This window comes from Macrotis lagotis, chromosome X (assembly GCF_037893015.1).
Source record: "Macrotis lagotis isolate mMagLag1 chromosome X, bilby.v1.9.chrom.fasta, whole genome shotgun sequence".
NCBI lineage: Eukaryota > Metazoa > Chordata > Mammalia > Peramelemorphia > Peramelidae > Macrotis > Macrotis lagotis.
The window spans coordinates 315,284,862-315,306,778 of NC_133666.1; the positions used below are offsets into that span (position 1 = coordinate 315,284,862).

The window sequence follows — 21,917 nt, forward strand, 5'->3', positions numbered from 1 at the left end:
TCAATTAGGTCATTTTCCCTAAAAGATACTTTCCTTTTTTCTATTTTTTAAAATATTTTTATTTTTTTGATTAAGTTTTGGTGTGTTATATAATCATTAGTTTCCATTTGTTCAGTTTTGATTTTTATGGTTTTGGTTCTTTTCAGTTAACTTTTGTGCTTCATTTTCCAGTTGATTAATTTTACTTTTAAAGGAATTGATTTTTTTTTCATTTGGCCCATTTTACATTTAAAGATGGTTTTCTTCAGTCAATTTTTCATGACCTGTATAACTCATTTCTTTTCAAAATTTTTCTCCTTCCACTATTTTTTTGGTTTTTAAAATTCTTTTTGAGTTCTTCTTAGTGGATGTTTGGAATTTGTGACCAATTAAAAATCCATTTGAGGAAACACAAGAAAGCATTTTATCACTGCTTTCCTTTTCTGAAATGACATTTTTTTTATTGTCACTATCAGAACAGTAGCTTTTTTGGGTTAGTTCCTTTTTTTTTTCTTTTTGCTCATTTTGATAGTTGCTTCTGGGGTAAAGGAGGCATACTTGGGTTAGAGCTTTGGTCCCTGGCTTATCATTTGCCTAAGGTATTTTAATTGCTAGTATTTTGTTTACTAGTTAGGGTAGCCCAACTTAGTCCTGCCTGCTTCACCAGCATTCCCAGTGTTAGAATTTTTTCTTCATAACTGCAGTTGGAAGCCCCACTGCTGGCCTGCTGCTCCATTGACTTTTTGAGCCATGACATGAGTCATCTGGTGAGTAAGTATCCTGCTAGTTTTAAAGTTCTTCCATCAACACTAGGCTATATTCAAATTTGACACATGTAAGATAGAACTTTTCTGAAGTTCCTCCCTGAAATCTTGAGTTTAGAACTCATTTAACACTAAATTTTTGTATAGAGTCTGTTTATAGGTTACATCTGAAATTACTTCAGGAAAATTCCCAGAGCTTTCTAACTTCATGCTGCCATTTTGATTATGCCAGCATCTCTCTTTCTCTAAATTTAGCATTGAGCTGGAAATAACTAATATGGGGGAAAAATGACAAACAAAAATGCATGACCATTTAAAAATTTCCTTACATTCCAAGCATTTGCATGTGTTTCTTTAATAGAGTATTGGAAAATAGTTTCCAAAAATTATTTTTGTCCATTTATCTCATACAATAACCACTGTGATTATCAACTTTTTTCACCCAGAAAAGACATATGGCCTTTTCACTGCCTTCAGAGAATTCTAGATGCTGTAATACTATTTTAACAACACTATTTTTTTCAAAATTTCTCCTTGCCTTCTCTCCACCTATATCTCTTCCTTATTTTACATTCTCCATGATTTTTTCCTAACCAGCTCAGCCCAAGAATTTTAATCTTCTATGTGTTTTACATTTAGTCCTTTATCAATCCTCTAAATATAAAAAACCTGCTGAGCATTTGAAATGCAAAGTTTACATGTACTACCAAACTTCATGCAACTTACAGTCTAATATCTCTAACAATTAAATATTCAGATTTTTCTCTTTAAATACATTTATATTCAAGAGGTTTTGAACTCTTACATGAGCAGGGAGAAGCCTTTGTTATGTGGTTAGACATAAACTTTACCACTTTACTATTCTATTTTTGGGGGCATCATTTGATGTTGATATAATTAGTTATATGTTTCTTTCTTATATCTAATCACCCATAAATTGAAATTCACACAAAGTCACAAGAACTATAAATGATTAAGAAATGATTCAAGAATGCAATTATCAAGGAAGAGACAAAACTCTCACTCTTTGCCGATGACATGATGGTATACCTAGAGAATCCCAAGAAATCATCTAAAAAACTACTGGAAACAATTAGCAATTTTAGCAAAGTTGCAGGTTATAAAATAAACCCTCATAAATCCTCAACTTTTCTATATATGTCTAGCAAGAAACAGCAGGAAGAGCTAGAAAGAGAAATGCCATTCAAAGTAACTTCAGACAGTGTAAAAAATATTTGGGAGTCTATTTGCCAAGACTGACTCAGAATCTTTTTGAAAACAATTATAAAACACTTCTCACACAAATTAAATCAGATATAATAACTGGAAAAATATCAACTGCTCATGGATAGGTAGAGCTAATATTATAAAAATGACAATTCTACCAAAACTAAACTATTTGTTTAGTGCCCTACCAATCAAAATTCCAAAAAATTACTTTAATGAGTTAGAAAAAATTATAATTAAATTCATATGGAGAAATAAAAAGTCAAGAATTGCCAGGAGCTTAATAAAAAAAAGTACAAATGAAGGTGGCTTAGTCCTACCCAATCTAAAATTATATTATAAAGCATCAGTCATCAAAACTATTTGGTATTGGCTAAGAAATAGAGTGGTGGACCAGTGGAATAGACTAGGTGTAAAAGCAGGAGATGATTATAGTAATCTGCTGTTTGATAAACACAAAGAGTCAGGCCATTGGGATAAAAACTCCCTCTGATAAAAATTGCTGGGATAATTGAAAGTTAGTATGGAAGAAACTTAGATTAGACCAACACCTCACACCCTTTACCAAGATAAGATCCAAACGGTTACAGGACATAGACATAAAAAACAATACTATAAGCAAATTAGAAGATCAAGGACTAAGGAAGAGTTGGAGAACATCACTAAAAACCAATTAGATGATTTCCATTACATTAAATTAAAATGCTTTTCCACAGATAAAACCAATGTAATCAAGATCAAAAGAAAAGTAGTAAATTGGGAAACAATCTTTAGAACTAATGATTCTGACAAAGGACTGATTTCTAAAATATACAGAGAACTGAGTCATATTTTTAAAACAAAACCCATTCCCCAACTGACAAATGGTCAAAGGATATGCAAAGGCAATTTACAGATGAGATCAAAGCAATCCATAGCCATATGAAAAAATGCTCTAAATCATTAATTATTAGAGAACTGCAAATTAAAGCTTCTCTGAGGTACCAACTCACACCTCTCAGATTGGCCAGTATGACCAAGAAGAATAATGATCATTGTTGGAAGGGATGTGGGAAATCTGGGACACTATTACACTGTTGGTGGTACTGTGAACTCATCCAACCCTTCTGGAGAGCTATTTGGAACTATGCCCAAAGGGCAAAAAAAATGTGCATACCCTTTGACCCAGCAACACCACTACTGGGTCTAAACCCTGAAGAGATGAGGGAAAAGGGTAAAAACATTACTTGTACAAAAAATATTTATAGCAATCCTGTTTGTGGTGGCAAAGAATTGGAAATCCAGTAAATGTCCTTCAATTGAGGAATGGCTTAGCAAACTGTGGTATCCATATGTCATGGAACACTATTGTTCTATTAGAAACCAGGAGGGACGGGATTTCAGAGAAACCTGGAGGGATTTGCATGTACTGATGCTGAGTGAGATGAGCAGAACCAGAAAAACACTGTACACCCTAACAGCAACATGGGAGTGATGTTCAACCTTGAAGGACTTGCTCATTCCATCAGTGCAACAATTGGGAACAATTTTGGGCTTTCTACAAAGGAGAGTACCATCTGTATCCAGATAAGGAGCTGTGGAGTTTTAACAAAGTACAAGGACTATTCCCTTTAATTTAGGGATAAAAACAGATATCTTATTGTCTGATCTTGTTACCTCTGAGAATTCTGTTCTCTTTAAGGATATGATTTCTCTCTCATCAAACCCAATTTGGATCAAGGTACAACATGGAAACAAAGTAAAGACTGACAGACTGCTATCTGTGGGGTGGGGGTGGGGGGGAGGGAAGCAAGATTGTGGGAAAATTGTAAAACTCAAATAATATCTTTAATAAAAATAAATTTAAAAAAGAACCCAATTATCTCATCATTGCCTCCAGTCCCTCTTGCCATGAGTCTAGGAATTATTTATTTGTAGAAGGTGATATCATTTCTAGCCATATTTCCATGCAACTGAAATCTGATATATATTTATCTTTTTTTCACAGAAAAATTCTTGTTGTATAGAACAAAGTAGAATGATAACCCTATATTTCTCTAAAATCCATTGCTCAGTATTCTGATCTCAATTTTTACTTACTTAAAAGCAGATAGAAGTCAATTTCAATTATTTCATTCAAGTACAACAAGTATATAAAACATTTTTTCATTCTTAGGATCAGACCACCCTGGAATAAATCTAAGTTCTATGCAAATTCAAGACATCTGCCCCTAATTGAAGTGTGTCTGCATCTCAGGTCATTGTTCATGCTAGCACAAAAATCAAATGGCAAAAATGATATTAACAAAGTCCATCGGGGCATCTAAGTGGCACAGTAGATAGAGCACTGGCCCTGGAGTCAGGAGTACCTGAGTTCAAATCTGGCCTCTGACACTTAATAATTACCTAGCTGTGTGGCCTTGGGCAAGCCACTTAACCAAATTTGCCTTGCAAAAACCTAAAAATAAAAGAAAGAAAGAAATTCATAAATTAGCAATCAGCAAGTCCAATTACTACAAATGCAAATCTTCAAATATCTTTGAGAATTCAACAAATTAATTGCAATAGCAATAGAATGTATAATGTGTGAAGGGAAACATTTTTAAATAGTCCTGATAATTAAAATTGGAGTAACCTTATGGAGGGCAATAAATGTCAAATCGTATTGTTGGTATTTTATCCTAAAAAAACTATACTTTTGGTTAGCTCTCTCATCTCTAGAGCATATCAGAGTCCATTTATCTAATCCCCATGTCTTCCAGTCTTATGACCAGATGGAGAGAACCAATCATGCGTTACTAACTACTGCTAAATTAAAATTAGCAATCCAGTTTCAGTCTCTGATTAGAAAATAAAACTATATATTTTACCAAACTACTTCCATTCTTACTTCTTCATCTTCATGAATCACATTAACATCTCACAATTCACAAACTAATGAAAGGATCTGATTATCTCAAAACTAAAATTGATATGGATGATCATCTATTTAAAAAAATCCTGAAAAGGATTCTTTTCTAAAACAATGCAAATGATTATTCAAATTCTTCTTGACGATTTCCAGTGTGGAGAACTTAGCAGTTCTCGAAGTAGCCAATTATATTTTTCTATAGTTCTGACTTTTGGGAACATTCTTTCTGCTCTAATTGAGTGAAAATAGTCATTTCTACAAGGTGTAAATTCTACTCCTTGTTACTAAGAAAAATAAATATTTTAGGGGACAGCTAAGTGACACAGCAGATCATGTACCAGCCCTCAGGTCAGGAAGACCTGAGTTCAAATCTGACCTCAGAAACTTAATAACTGCCAAGTTGTGTGATTAATCACCATTGCCTTAAATAAAATAATTTTAAAAATTTAAGAAAAAAAATTTTTAAACTATGAGTTACTGGAGTATTGGCATCTTCTGTAAGAATGTTTTCATCCAGATAACTTAAAAATGATATAAGATAGGGTTGAATAGGAATGAAAGCTCTGTCACCTGAAGGAGCAGGTGAAAATATCAAGGCAAGCTGAAAGAATTTTGAAATGAAGCAAACAGGTTACAGAAGCTCTAAATAGTGTCTAATGAAAGATTTAATATGACTATTTCTAAAAAAGTCTGATTAAAGAATTATGATTGAATGATTGAAATTTTCTGCTATTGCATTCAGAGTATGAGTGGCCCTGAAGACAATGATGTTGGTTAGTATGATTTCATCACTTCCTGACACCTGTGCAACTCACTTAACATATCAGAGCCTGAGGTGACTCATTTGTTGAAATGATGAAGTTGGACTAGATGATCTCATAATTGCCTTCTATCTCATGATCTAGTATCAGAATTTTATTGTATTCTTAAATTAGGATCTGAGACATCTCAAAATTCTCACAGACAAGAAAGACTTCCCTTTGATATTCACAACTTCCCTCTTAAACATGTTAGAACTTTACTAGTCCTTTACTTATAACTGGAGCATCTTTTCATTTTCTATTTGCTGTAACTCCATGTTTCACAGAAGACTATTTGACTGGTATTGAGAAGACCAAGGCTTACTTTTCATGCAAATTTGAGAATTATTTAGACCAATGGGTTTTTAGATATAAGATGAACAGGTTGAACAAGTGATTTCTATTGTTCTTCTCATCTTCACCATCCTATTCTTGTCTGTGTGTGTGTTTGTGTGTGTGTGTGTGTGTGTGTGTGTGTGTGCTTAGAATGATGATGCATGGCATGAGGAATTGAGTCAAAAATGGAGAAAGTAATTCCTGATCAAAAGTAGGCAAACTCTTTATTTTCCAATATTATCAGGAGGGTTTTTCATTATTTTCTCATATAGCTATGTTTTACTTAATTTTAACAAATGAAAAAAGTCACTATTCTATGAAGCAAATCAGCTCAGCAATTTGTTAATACATTTTCAATGTGGTTTTGCCACTTTTAGCATCAAGATGGAAATCATGCAAACCCACCCCTCTCCTAAACAAATGCCATTTTCAACTCCACATAGATCTAGCACTGTCTAGGGCATCTTCTGTAAAACCTACACCCACCATTGTGAGTCTAGACTAGGGAAATTCCCTTAAATAGACTGTTCTTCCTGTCATCAAATTTAATTTTATCTCCATTTTTAAATTGAACTGATTTTATTTTCAAGAGAACTAATTCTCTTTCCCAGGAATTTCATTTTACTATTATACAGATACCTTCAACATCTTGAAGAGAGAAAGATGAATCAGTTTTCTTCCTTTTTTTGAATCTCTTATTTCTGATATTTCATATAATTTAGCTATATCATTTCAGATTATTTCTCCATCTTAACCTCCTGTGATTTTATTAACCTTGTAAGGCTAAATAAGGAATATTTTCCTTGATAGAAATCATACTTATTTTACATTATCTAATTGTTTGTATTTAAATTCCAAATAACTTCTGTATTCATAAGCTTTCCTTAAAATCAAAACAAGGAAAACACTGAATAATGTAGCTGGAATGAACAAGAACAACAAACAAAACTGAATGGTATCCAATTATAATGACAAAGATGGGCTCTGCACATCAGAGGAGAACACACATAGCCCCTTTAATCCCTTGTTTATAAAGGTGGGAAAAATCTGCGAATATAGCATTTAACTGTCATAATTTACTGATAGGTTAACTGTCAAATTGTTTCCCCCCCCCCCTTACTTTTTTTCATTATAAGACAAAACTCTGTGGAAAGGAAGAAAGGGAAGAGTATATTTTGAAATGAAAGTGGTATAAAATAATGGCAATAAAAGAACAAAGCGGAGTCCCACCTGATTCACTTTGAAAAGGTTGAATTTGAGATTTCATTAAGCAGCATTTATGATTAAGAATGACCTCTTTTTATTTGTGCCATGTGTCTATCTTTTTCCTTTTATAAAACCTAGAATGATTTCTTTTTAAATAATACATTTATTTATTTACTTTCCAAACATATGCAAAAACAATTTTCAGTATTAATATTTTTAATTTTTTTTAAACTCCCACCCTTTTCTTGCCCTAATCCTTTGTTAGCAAAAAATCTACTACAGGTTCTACATGTGCCATCATGTTACATATATTTCAGTATGGGGCAAACAAGAAAGAATCAGAACAAAAGGAGAAAACCATAAGAAGGAAAAATAAAAAGATTTAGAAAAGTGAAATTAGTATGCTGTGAATCGTATTCAGATTCCATATGGTTATGTATGGCATTTTCCATAGCAGGTCTTTTAAAATTATCTTTGACCACCTTATTGTTGAGAAAAACTGAGTCTACCATAGTTGATCATTTCACAAATGTACAACTTAAGTGGACAATATTCTCCTGTTTCTGTTGACAAGTTCATGTAAATCACTAGTGTTTTTTTTTGAAATCTGCCTTTAACATTTTTAATATTGCAACTAAAATGCATTTAATTTACAATTCTAATAATCATATCCCATTACATTCAACATTAATTGATGAATATTGCTTCAATTTCCAATACTTTGCCATTACAAAAAAGAGCTATTATGAATAATCTACTTCATGTGGGTCATTTTTCCTTTTTAATGCTCTCCTTGAGATACAAACCTAATAATACATTTTTTTTTATTTTTGAAAGATTTTATTTATTTTGAATTTTACAAACTTTCCCCTATCCATGCTTCCCTGCCACACCCCACCCCAGCCCCACAGAGGACAGTTTGTTAGTCTTTATATTGTTTCCATGGTATGCATTAATCTAAGTTGACTGTGATGAGAGAAAAATCATATCATTAAGGAAGAAACATAAAGCCTGAGATATATAGCAAAATTACAAAATAACATAACATTTTTTTTAAATTAAAGGCCCCAAATTCCACAATTCTTTCTCAGGATACAGATGGCATTCTCCATTGCAGATTTCCCAAAATTGTGCCTGATTCTTGCCCTGTTTGGTATGAGCAAGTCCATTGAGTCCCATGTTGCTGCTAGGATGAGTGTACAATGGTCTTGTGGGTCTGCTCATCTTGGTCATCATCGGTTCATGCAAGTCCTTCCAGGCTTCACTGAATTCACATCCCTCCTGGTTTCTAATAGCACAATAGCATTCCTTCACATACATATACCACAGTTTGTTAAGTTATTTCACAATTAAAGGACATGGATTAATCTCCAATTATTTGCTACCACAAACAGAGCTGATATGAATAGTCTTGTACATGTGATATTTTTACCCCTTTTCATAATCTCATCAGGGTATAGACTCAGTAGTGATATTGCGGGATAAAGGGTATGCACATTTTTGTTTCCTTTTCTGCATAATTCCAAATTGCTCTCCAATAAGGTTGGATGAGTTCACAGTTCCACCAACAATATATTAGTGTCCCAGATTTCCCACATCCCTTTCAACACTGATCATTGTTCTTTCTGGTCATATTGGCAATTCTGAAAGGTATGAGGTGGTACCTCAGAGATGTTTTAATTTTCATTTCTCTAATAAGTAGTGATTTAGAGCAATTTCCTATATGACTATAGATCACTTTGATTTCCTCATCTGTAAATTGCCTTTGCTTATTCTTTGACCATTTGTCAACTGGGGAATGACTTGTTATTTTAATAATTCTGATTCAGTTCTCTGCATATTTTATAAATGATTCCTTTGTCAGAAATACTAGTTATAAAAATTGTTTCTCAATTTACTACATTTCTTTTGATCTTGTTACAGTGGTTTTGTCTGTACAAAAGCTTTTTAATGTAATGTACTCAAAATAATCTAGTTTGTTTTTAATGATGTTCTCCATCTTTTCCTTGGTCATAAACTGCAATAGATCTGATAGGAAAACTATTCCTTCATCTCCTAGTTTGCTTTTAGATTGTCTTTTATGTCTAAATCCTGTTTCCATTTTGACCTTCTCTTGGTATAGGGTGTGAAGTGTTAGTCTAATCCAAGTTTCTTCCATACTAACTTCCAATGTCCTTAACAGGTTTTTAACAGAGAGTTTTTATCCCCATAATGTGGACATTTGGATACATCAAAGAGCAGATTACTATAATCATTTCCTGATATTTCACCTAGTCTATTCAAGTGATCCTCTATTCTATTTCTTATCCAAAATCAGACAGATTTGATGACTGATGCTTTATAATATAATTTTAGCTCTGGTAGGGCTAAACCACCTTCTTGTGCACTTTTTTCATTAAATCCATGGAAATTCATGATTTTTTATTTCTCCATATGAATTTACTTACAATTTTTTCTAACTCATTTAAATAATTTTTCAGAATTTTTACTTGTAGGGCACTAAATAAGTAGTTTAAAATAGGTAGAATTGTCATTTTTATTATATTAGCATATCCTATCATTGTTCAGTTGATATTTTTCCAGTTATTTAAATATGATTTCATTTGTGTGAGAAGTATTTTTTTAATTGTTTACAAAAGTTTCTGAATCTTCATTTGCAGGTAGATTCCCAGGTGTTTCATATTGTCTGAAGTTTCTTGTAGTAGGATTTCTCTTTCTAGCTCTTTCTGCTGCATCTTACTATAGTCACACATAGATATATACATACATATGAAGAGAAAATATAGATATAGATATAGAATAGATAGAGATAGAGAGATAGATGTAGATGCAGATGCAGATGCAGATGCAGATTCAGATGATATAGATATGGATATAGATATAGATATAGATATAGATATAGATATAGATATAGATATAGATATAGATATAGATATAGATATAGATATAGATATAGATGTAGATGTAGATGTAGATGTAGATGTAGATATAGATGATATAGATATAGATGTAGATATAGATATAGATATAGATATAGATATAGATATAGATATAGATATAGATATAGATATAGATATAGATATAGATATAGATATAGATATAGATATAGATATAGATATAGATATAGATATAGATATAGATATAAATATAATGTCGAGGATTTTTGAGGGTTTAGTTTATATCCTGCAACTTTCCTAAAGTTACTAATTATTTCTAATGGTTTTTTAAATGATCTTTTGGGCTTCAAGGTATACCATCATATCATCTGCAATGTGTGGGAGTTTTGTCTCTTCCTTCCCTATTCTAATTCCTCCAATTCTTTTTATTATTTTATTGCTGAAATTAATATTTGTAATATGATATTGAATAGTAGTGGTGATAATGATCATCCTTGTTTCACTTCTGATCTTATTGGGAATATGTCTAGCCTTACCCATTGCATATAATGCTTGTTGAGGATTTCAGATAGATAATGTTTATTATTCTAACAAACAATCCTGTTATTCCAATGCTTTCTAGTGTTTTTTGTAGCAGTGGGTACTGAATTTTATCAAAAGCTTTTTTAGCATCTATTGAGATAATCATAAGATTTCTGATGGGTTAATTGTTGATATAATTAATTTTATTGGAAGTTTTCCTAATATTGAACAAACCTTGCATTCCTGGGACAACTCCTACTTGGTCATAATGTATTATCTTAGTGGTAACTCGTAGTCATTTTGCTAAGATTTCATTTAAGGTTTTTTTGTATCTGTATTCATCTATATTCATCAGAGAGAGGTCTATAATTTTCTTTCTCTGTTTTTAACTCTTTCTGGTTTAGGTATCAGCACCATATTGGTGTTATAGAAAATGTTGAGCAGAGTTCTATCTTTATCTATTTTTCCAGAGTGTTTATATAGAATTTGAACCAGTTGTTCCTTAAATGTTTGATATAATTCACTTGGGAATCCATCTGGCCCTGGTCATTTTTTCTTAGGGAGTTTAATAAAGCTTGGTGAAATTCTTTTTCTGAGATCAGGTTATTTATGTATTTAATTTGCTCTTCATTTAATGTAGGCAACTGATATTTTTGTAAATATTCTTCCATTTAATTTAGATTATCAAATATATTGGCATATATTTGGACAAGACATTCCATATTATTAATTTAATTTTGTCCTTTTCGGTGAGGAGAGCAGCAGGTTGTTCTCCCACTAGTAGATTTTTGCTGTCTATGTCTTCCTGTAGCTCTTTCAACTTCTCATCTGAGAATTTGCATGTTATACCATTGGATGCATGCATATATAGTATTGAAATTACTTTATTGTCTATAGTACCTTTTAGCAGGAATTAGTTTCCTTCCTTATCTCTGTTAATGTGATCTATTTTTGAAGCTGCTTCTTCTGAGATAAGGATTGCTAACCCTGCTTTTTCCACTTCAGCAGAAGCATAATATATTTTCCTCCAAACTTTTACCTTTACTCTGTACACATCTCCCTGCTTCAAATAAGTTTCTTGTAAGCAGCATATTGTATGATTCTGATTTTTAATCCACCTGTTATCCATTTACATTTTAAGTGAGAGTTCATTCCATTCACATTCAAAATTATAATTACTACCTCTTTATTGCCCTCCATGTTATCTTCCCTTTATTTGTATTTTTCCTCTTTTTTCCCTTTATCCACAGTTGCTGGTATTTTTTTTCTGAATACCACCATTTTGTTTGGTATATAGATCATCATTTTGTTTGCTCTCCTGTATCCAACCGTCCTCCCATTATTTTTCATCTTTCCCTTTGAACCTTCTTCCTTCCCTTCCTTTTGTTGCTACTCCCTTTCCTCCCCTTCCCCTTTCCCCCTTTTAACTATTTAAAGATAAGTTTCTTAACTCAACTGAATGGATGTATGTTAATTGAAAGCCTATCTATTGTGAATAAGATTCACCTGGCTCTTACCTCTTTCCTTCTCACCTCTATTGTAATAAGTCCTTTGTGCCTCTTAATCTAATGAGATTTACATCATTCAGTCTCCTCCACTCTCCCATCTCTTTATTCTCCACCTTTTCAAGGAGGTATTGTTTTTAAATCATTCTGAGTCACAGAAAGGTCATGAGTGTCCATAACATCTTGATAACTATATTCTCTTTGCTATAATTACAATTACGGAGATTTATTAGAGACTTTCTCCCAGGTAAGGATATAGCCAGTTTCATCTCATTGTGCAGCAGTTTCTCAGATAAGTCATGAGCATCCATCTCTTCTGGATCATTAAATTTTTGCTAATAGAATTATAATTCTCTAGAGTTATTACAGCATTTCTTCCAGTTATGGATATAGCCAGTTTCCTCATATTTGATAATATTTTATTTACCTCCCCCCCTTTTTTATTTTACCTTTTCATTTGTCTTTTGAGTCTCCTGTTTGAAGTCCAAATTTTCTATTAATTTCTGGTCTTTTCATAAAGAAAATTTGGAAGTCTCCTATTTCATTAAATTTCCATATTTTCCCTGGAAAAGAATGCTAAGTTTTGCTGAATAATAGATTCTTGACTACATTCCCAGCTTCCTTGCTTTTCAGAATATTGTATTCCAGGCCCTTTCATCCGTTAATGTTGATGTTACCACATCCTGTGTAATGCTTACTGTGGTTCCTTTTTAGCTAAGTTGTTTCTTTCCTGACTGCTTGCAGGATTTCTCTTTTATCTGATAGTTCTGTAATTTGGCTACAATATTCCTTGGCATTTTCTTTTTGGTATCCCTTTTCAGAGGGGGATCGATGTATTCTTTCACTAACTATTTTGCTCTCTGCTTCCGTGATATCAGGCAGTTTTCTACCAATAAAACCTGTAATATTAAGTCCAGGCTTGTTTTCTTCTTGTGTGTTTTCAGGAAGATCAATAATCTTTAATTTATCTCTCCTCGATTTCTTCTTGTGGTCAGTGGTTTTGCTGATGAGGTAATTTACATTTTCTTGTATTTTTTCAATTTCTTGGTTTCGTTGAACAGATTCTTGTTGCTTCATGAAGTCATTGGTTTCCACAGACTCCATTTTTTTAGGGAAGAATTTTCTTTATTTATGTTTGGCAGCTCCTTTTCCAATATGCCAATTCTCTTTTTGTAAGAGTTTTCCATTTGACCAATTGAGGTTTTGAGAGCATTATTTTCTTTTTGCATTTGTCCAATTGCATTTTGCAAGGATTTATTTTCTTGTTGTAAGGTGTTAATCTTCTCTTGGGTTTCTTTTCCCAAATTTTCAAATGATTTTCAAATTCCTTCCTGATTTCTTCAAGGACATTTGGAGAGACCAGACTGGATTCTCCTTGAAGGTTCTACATCTCTGAGTCATGGACTTTTCCTTCTAGGAATTTTTCTATGGAACCTGCTTGCCAATGGCCTTTCTTCATTTTCCTAAGATCTTTTGTTGGGGGAGGGGTTGGGAAACAGAAGTTTGGTGTTGGGATCCCTAGAGGATTTACTCACTGGATTTAGTAACTCCAATTTGGCTGGCCAGTGGGGAGTGCTAGAGGCTTTGCTCACTGAGTGTAATATCTCCTCCTGCCAATTGTGGATGCTAGAGTGTGGAACTTATCATCTAGCCCTTCCAGGAAGTCCCAGAACTTCTACTGCACTGCAAATCTTCCACTCTCTGGTTTTTACTCACAGCAAAATCTTCAGGTGTTGATCTTAGGCTCTTACCCCACTCCCACTGACTGTCTGCTAATTGTGCTTGGCACACTCAGGTTCCCTGAAGACAGATCCTGAGGTAGGTGTTATTCTACTAGCTTTACTTTTTGTGTTTGTAGATCAACTTTCCATTAAGAAGTTTGTTTCATATTCGTATATGAGGGAAGATCAGGAGTCTTTAGCACAGAGACTTGCTTCTCTCTGTCATTTTCGACAGAAGTCTAAACTAGTAATAGTTTTGCTGCATCAAAGGGTTTGCAGAGTTTTATTGCCCTTTGAGCTTAGTTCCAAATTGCTCCCAAAAGTGGCTGGATCAGTTAAAAATTTCACCCATAGAGCATTAGTGTCCCCATTTTCCCACATATCCTCCAGCATTTAAAATTCCCATTTTCTCCTGTATTAGCCAACCTGATGATTGTGTGATGATACCTCAGGATTGTTTTAAATTGCATTTCTCTAAGCAATTGTGATCTAGAGTATGTTTCATATGACTATAGATAGTTATAATATCTTCATCTAAAAAACTCTTCATAATATTTTACCATTCATCAATTAGAGAATGACTTGTATTTTTTCAAATTTGGCTCAGTTCTCTATATATGTTAGAAATTAATCCTTTATGGAAAACAATGCCTGTAAACATTGTTTTCCAAATTTCAGCTTTCCTAATTTTTCTGGAAAAATATATATGTTCTCTCTATCTCCATATACATATATATATATATATATATATATATGTATGTATTATATATATAATATACATATTCATACATTGCTGTAGATATAGATATAGATTTTCAAATTGCAAGCACCGATAGTGTTTAATATTCATCCTTTTCCAAGTTTTTGAGTTCTATACATTTCTACCATCCTCACTTTCCTCCCCATCCCCATTGCAAAAAACAAATAGATTTTTTTATATATGTTCAATCACCTTTGGCATATTTTCAAATAAAATAAATAATAGCAATAAATCAAATAATAAACAGGAGGCCCACCTGATTCACTCTGGAAAAGGTTGCATTTATGATGTTTTGAAAGAAGGATTAGAATTAAGGGGGGGGGGATCCTGAGAAAGAAAGAGAAATTGAAAGATATTCTAAAAACTGAAGATAGTTTGTTTTTCTCTGCTTTCAGAAGCTAAAGGTTTCTCCAAATGTGATAGCATTCTCCTTAACAGGTCTCTCAGAACTGTCCTTGATTGCTGAACCAAGGAGAGAAGTTGCATCCATCATAATTGATCATGTCACAATGTTGCTATTAATATGTACAATGTTCTCTGGTTCTGTTTTATTTTTGTTATAAAAGATATTATTTGAGTTTTAAAATTTTCCCCTCAATCTTACTTCCCTACCCCACCCCATCACTGAAAGCAATCTGTCCATCTTTACTTGGTTTCCATGTTGTACTTTGTTCTAAATTGAGTGTGATGAGCGAGAAATCATATCCTTAAGGAAGACACAACAGTTCTAAGTGATAACAAGATCAGACAATAAGATATCTGTTTGTTTTCTAAATTATAGGGAATAGTCTTTGAACTTTGTTGAAACTCCACAGATCTTTATCTGGATACAGATGGCACTCTCCTTTGCAGACAGCCCCAAATTGTTCCTGATTGTTGCACTGATGGAATGATATTGCTGTTAGGGTATAGAGTGTATTTCTGGTTCTGCTCATCTCACTCAGCATCAGTTCATGGAAATCACTCCAGGCTTCCCTGAAATCTTGCCCCTCCTGGTTTCAAATAGAACAATAGTGTGCCATGACATACATAGACCACAGTTTGCTAAGCCATTACCCAATTGAAGGACATTTGCATGATTTCCAATTCTTTGCTACCACAAACAGGGCTGCTAAGAATAGTTTTGTACAAGTGATTTTTTTACTGTTTCTCATCATCTCATCAGGAATTACAACCAGTAGTGGTATTTCTGGGTCAAAGGGTATCATCATTTTTGTTGCCCTTTGGGTGTAGTTCCAAATTTCTCTCCAGAAAGGTTGAATGAGTTCACAGCTCCACCAACAGTGTAATAGTGTCAAAGATTTCCCACAACCCTTCCGACAATGATCAATATCCTTTCTGGTCACATTGGCAATTTTTCATATGACTATGTATTGCTTTGATCTCCTCATCTGTAAATTGCCTTTGCATACCCTTTGACCATTTGTCAATTGGGGAATGGCTTTTTGTTTTAAAAATGTCTCAGTTCTCTGTATATTTTAGAAATGAGTCCTTTGTCAGAATCAATAGTTCTTAAGATTGTTTCCCAATTTACTACATTTCTCTTGATCTTGGTTACAGTGGTATTATTATCTGTGCAAAAGCTTTTTAATTTAATGTAATCAAAATCATCTAGTTGGATTTTGGTGATGTTCTCTAACTCTTCCTTAGTAATAAACTGCTCCCCTTTCCCAAGATCTCACAGGTATACTAGTCCTTGATCTAATTTGCGTATAGTATTGTTTTTTATGTCTAAATCCTGTAACCATTTGGATCTTATATTGGCAACATGTGTTAGGTGTTAGCCTAATCTAAATTTCTTCCATACTAACTCCCAATTTTCCCTGCATTTTTTATCAAAGAGAGAGTTTTTATCCCAATAGCTGGAATCTTTGGGTTTATCAAACAGCAGATTAATATAATTCTTTCCTGATATTGCACTTAGTCTGTCCCACTGGTCCACCACCCTTTTTCTTAGCCAATACCAAACAGTTCTGATGACTGATGCTTTATAATATAATTTTAGATCAGGTAGGGCTAAGACCCCTTCTTTTGCACTTTTTTTTCATTAAGTTCCTGGAAATTCTTGACCTTTTATGTCTCCATATGAATTTACTTACAATTTTTCTAATTCATTCAAGTAATATTTTGGAATTTTTATTGGTACAGCACTAAACAGGTAGTATAGTTTTGGTAGAATTGTCATTTTTATTATATTAGCTCAATCTATCCATGAACAGTTGTTATTTGCCCAGTTATTTAAATCTGATTTAATTTGTATGAGAAGTGCTTTATAATTGTTTTCAAAAATTTTCTGAGTCTGTCTTGGCAAATAGACTCCCAGGTATTTTATATTGTCTGAGGTTACATTAAATGAGATTTCTCTTTCTAGCTCTTCCTGCTGTATCTTGCTAGCTATATATATATATATATATATATATATATATATATATATATATGTATATATACACATATATATGTGTGTGTGTGTGTGTGTGTATAAAGTATAAATGTTGAGGATTTATGAAGGTTTATTTTATAACCTGCAACTTTGCTGAAATTGCTAATTGTTTCCAGTAGTATTTTTAGATGATTTCTTGGGATTCTCTAGGTATACCATAATGTCATCTGCAGAGAATGAGAGTTTTGTCCCTTCCTTCCCAATTCTAACTCCTTCAATTTCTTTTTCTTCTCTAATTTCTGAAGCTAACATTTCTAATATTATATTTATATTTAATAGTAGTGGTGATAATGGGCACCCTTGTTTCACCCCTGATCTTATTGGGAATGCCTCTAGCCTCTCCTCATTGAATATAATGCTTGTTGATGGTTTCAAATAGATACTGCTAATTTTTCTAAGGAATGGTCCATTTATTCCTACACTCTCTAGTGTTTTTAGTAGGAATGGATGCTTTTTTTATTCAAAAGGGTTTTCAGAAACTTTTGATATGATCATATAATTTCTGATAGGTTTGTTGTTAATCTAATTGAGTGTACTAACAGTTTTCCTAATATTGAACCAACCCTGCATTCCTGGGATGAATTCTACTTGATCATAAAGTATTATCCTAGTGATAACTTGTTGTAATCGTTTTGCTAAGATTTAATTTAAGATTTTTGCATTTATATTCATTGGAGAGATTGGTCTATAATTTTCTTTCTCTGTTTTAACTCTTCCTGGTTTAGTTAACAGCACCAAATTGGTTTCGTAGGAAGAGTTAGGCAGAGTTCCATCTTTCCCTATTGTTCCAAAGAGTTTATGTATAATTGGAACCAATTTTTCCTTAAGTGTTTGGTAGAATTCAATTGTGAATCCATCAGGCCTTGGAGATCTTTTTGGGAGTTCAATGATGCATTGTTGAATTTCTTTTTCTGAGATAGGGTGGTTTAGGTATTTAATCTCTTCTTCATTTAATCTGGGCAATTTATATTTTTGTAAATATTCATCCATTTCACTAAGATTATCAAATTTATTGGCATAGAGTTGGGCAAAATAATTCCAAATTATTACTTTACTTTCCTCCTCATTGGTGGTGAGTTCACCTTTTTCATTTATGATATTAGCAATTTGTTTTTCATCTTTCTTTTTTAAATCAAATTGGCCAGAGATTTATCAATTTTATTGTTTTTTTATAATATCAACTTTGGTTTTATTTATTAATTCAGTCATGATTTTTTTCTTTTGCCTTTATTAATTTCTCCTTTTATTTTTAGAATTTCTAATTTGGTATTTAATTGGGGATTTTAAATTTGCTCTTTCTCTAAATTTTTTTAGTTTCATGTTTAATTCATTGATTTCCTCTTTCTCCAATTTATTCATATCAGCATTTAAAGCTATAATATATCCCCTGAGAGCTGCTTTGAATGAATTACATAGGTTTTGCTATGTTGTTTCATTATTGTCATTATCTGGGATAAAATGGTTAATTCTTTCTATAATTTGTTTTTTGTTCCACTCATTCTGTTTTTTTATTTGTTTAGCACTTTATAAGATCAGTAATATGGCACCCATTAGACTGAGACAGACAGCAAGAGTTTGAAACAAGTCATTACTGTTAAATAAACTACATTTTAAAAAGGCAATGGAATTGCAATTGGTGGAAAGATAGCCTTATTTTTTAAAATAAATTCTAGCTTAAAAAATATTTTGCCATGGCATAATTCCTAAAACATCCTATTTTATTTGGAATGTATAGAGTTGACACTCAGGCTTCCTATTGAAAATGGCTGGTGTGGTTGAACCTATGGAGAGAAAGGGACCCAGTGATAACATTGGCGTGGGTATTTTGTCTTAGACTCTTTTCTAAGAGGATAGTTAACATGGTTTTTGATGGTAAGGACAACTGGAAAAACAGTAGTCTATAGAGAGGGAATTTTTTTTTTCTCTAAGGTCACTGGAGTCTCAGCTAGAGAAGAATATAAACTATAGACTGGGGAGCTGTTACAGTGCTTATGTTTTACTAGATTTCACACAGTTCTCTGAATGGGGACAGAGAACCACCTGATGCAAGGGAGGAGGCAGAGGAGAAAGTGATTTACCAGTTAAGCATCCTGATTTCCCTAACTCACAAAGTTTGCAGTCGTGTAAAAATTACTGGCTCCTTGGTCATGTTGTCCTTCATCCCAGCCCAGGGTATGGTGGGACATTAGTATTAAAACATTGGCATCAGGGTAAAGAGTAAAAGGAAATGTGAGCATTTGAGGCTTTGAATGGCAGTCTAGGAAGGGGGAAAAATACTGCAGGTTCAATTGTTATGGCCCTTCATTCTCAGAATGTACACAGGAATCAGCAAAATGCTGACCCAAGACTGTTCCTTGGTCAAGGGAGAAGAGCAGAAGGATGTGTAAAAGTTACACTGTTAAGTTATCCTGCACATAACCTGGCAGAAGCCTTTACCTCACCAGACCTATTTGCCTTGTCTCCCCTGAAACATCTGTGGCTTCTCTTGCACAGTTCTTTGAGATTAGACCCCAGCAATGTCCTCAGTGCTAACAACCTTCTGGTTATTGGTGGCCACCATGCCAGATTGCTTAGCTACACATATGACACATCATACTGTCATTGTTATCCACGAGAATGTGTTCCTGTAAAAAGGTAGAGTAGGAAGGGATGTGTCTGTTCCTTTTAAAACCCCAAACCATCCACCTCCCTATTGCCTCCCACAAAAAAGAACAACCATAGCCTGATTTGTTCCATGGAATATAGAGGAGATAGGTTGTGTTAGGAGGATATAACCTCCTTTGAGTGATGTGGGTCATAGACTCCATTAACTGGCCTTTTTGGTCTGGGGAGCAAACCAGTAGAGCTATTGATGACATTGCAATAGATGGATATGTAGAAAGGTGTCTGCAGAAAACTCAGCCCCTTCTTTTGGCTATAGGTCTAGTACATGAAGGGGCAAATGAGGATGCAGAAGAACAAGAAGGTCCCCAGGGTCAGGATTCCATTCACCTTGTACAAAAATGTGTGCTGCTTCTTCAACAGAATCAGAATTCTAACCAGTGATACAAATGGGGTGCTGAATTCTGCCACAAAGATACAGCCTACAAAGAAGTCACCATGTTCTCCCCTTAGTACCTGAGCAATGGGTACAAGAATGGTCAGAATGAAAATATGTTGCATGAGCATGAGGCAATCCTGCTTGAGGAAGTTCTGAAAAATGGTGAAAGTGTCTTTCTTTTCCTTGCCTCTAGTTCGGTACCAGTAGCAAATGTAAATAGCGCCTAGGTCTTAGGTCATATGTGGAACCAAAACCCATAAATATACTTTTGCAAGCCAGTGCCTGCAGGCAATGACATTGTTGCAGGTCCAGATGATGAGGAGCCCAGAGCCAGAGGCCAGCACCTCCTGAATGGAAGAGGTGAGCCTGCTGCTGAAGGTCAGGCAGTGATTTCCGGGCCATTGGGGCAGCACCCAGCGTAGCCCCCAGGCACAGAGCCCAAAGAAGCCAGGGAAGAAGAGAGAGGTGTAGGCCAGCTGCAGCAGCATTAATGCAGTGGGGTCGGGTGCTTGGTGGCGGCCTGGCCCAGGCCCAACCTGGCCCAGACCCAACCCAGCAAGCCCACCTCCCTGCCCCCCTGCACCCCTGCTCCCCATGCTCTGCCTGCCTTGCACAGACCCAGGAGCGCAGAACACAGCCAGACATGACCCAGGCCCCAGTCATTCTTTAAAATGAGGATATTCAGTTTCCAATTGGTTCTGGGTTTATATCTCTTTGGCCCAATATTGCATATGACTTTTACTGCAGTGTTATCTGAGAAAGATATATTCACTATTTCTGCCTTTCTGCAGTAGATCATTAGGTATTTATGGCCTAGTACATAGTCAGTTTTTGTATACGTTCCATGTACTGCAGAGAGAAAAAGTTACATTCCTTCTATCCCCATTCAATTTTCTCTATAAGGCTGCCATGTCTAGTTTTTCTAACAATCTATTTACCTCCGTAACTTTGTTCTTGTTTGTTTTATGATTCCATTTATCGAGATCTGAGAGTGGAAGGTTGAGTTCTCCCACTAGTAGAGTTTTGCTCTCTATGTCTTCCTGTAGTTCTTTCAACTTCTCCTCTAAGAAATTGGATGCTATCCCATTGGGTTCACGCATACATACATACATACATACATATATATATATATATATATACATATATATATATATATATATTTCTACATTCTTTGTTGAAATAATTTTATTGTCTATGATAACTTTTAGGAGGATAAAGTTTACTTGCTTATCTCTTTTAATGCTATCTATTTTTGCTGCTGCTTTATCTGAGATAAGGATTGCTACCCCTGCTTTTTTTTTTACTTCAGCTCAACAAAATATATTTTGCTCCAACCATTTACCTATACTCTATATGTAACTCCCTGCTTCAAATGAATTTCTTGTAAGCAGCTTAATGTAGGATTCTGGTTTTTAATCTACTCTGCTATTTGCTTATGTTTTAAGGGAGAGGTCACATTCAAAGTTATGATTACTAATTCTTTATTGCCCTCCATGCTATCTTCCCTCTCTTTGTGTTTTCCCCCTTTCCCCCCAGTACCTTATCGGGATTTCCCAGTATTTCTTTTTCTGAATACCAACCCTTCAGTGTATTTACCCTCCTATATCACCCCTCCCCTTTTATTTCCCCTTTTCCTTTTTCACTTTTCCCTTCTCTTCCTTTTGTTAGTTCCACTTTTTTGCTCAGTCCCCCTCCCTTTCTCTATCCCCCTCCCCTTTTCCCCTTTTGATACTTCAAAGGTTAGATTTTTTTTAACTAAGGATGTGTAAGTTGACTTTAAGCCAAGTCTGATGAGAAGATTCAGTTGCTTCTTATCTCCTCCCTTTTCCC

At 34.1% G+C, this 21,917-nt stretch overlaps 1 pseudogene; it reads right to left on the minus strand.

The window, feature by feature from the left end:
* Window positions 1–19,807: 19,807 nt before the first annotated feature.
* LOC141499072 (TLC domain-containing protein 3A pseudogene) lies at window positions 19,808–20,575 on the minus strand (annotated as a pseudogene).
* Between the last annotated feature and the right edge of the window lie 1,342 nt (window positions 20,576–21,917).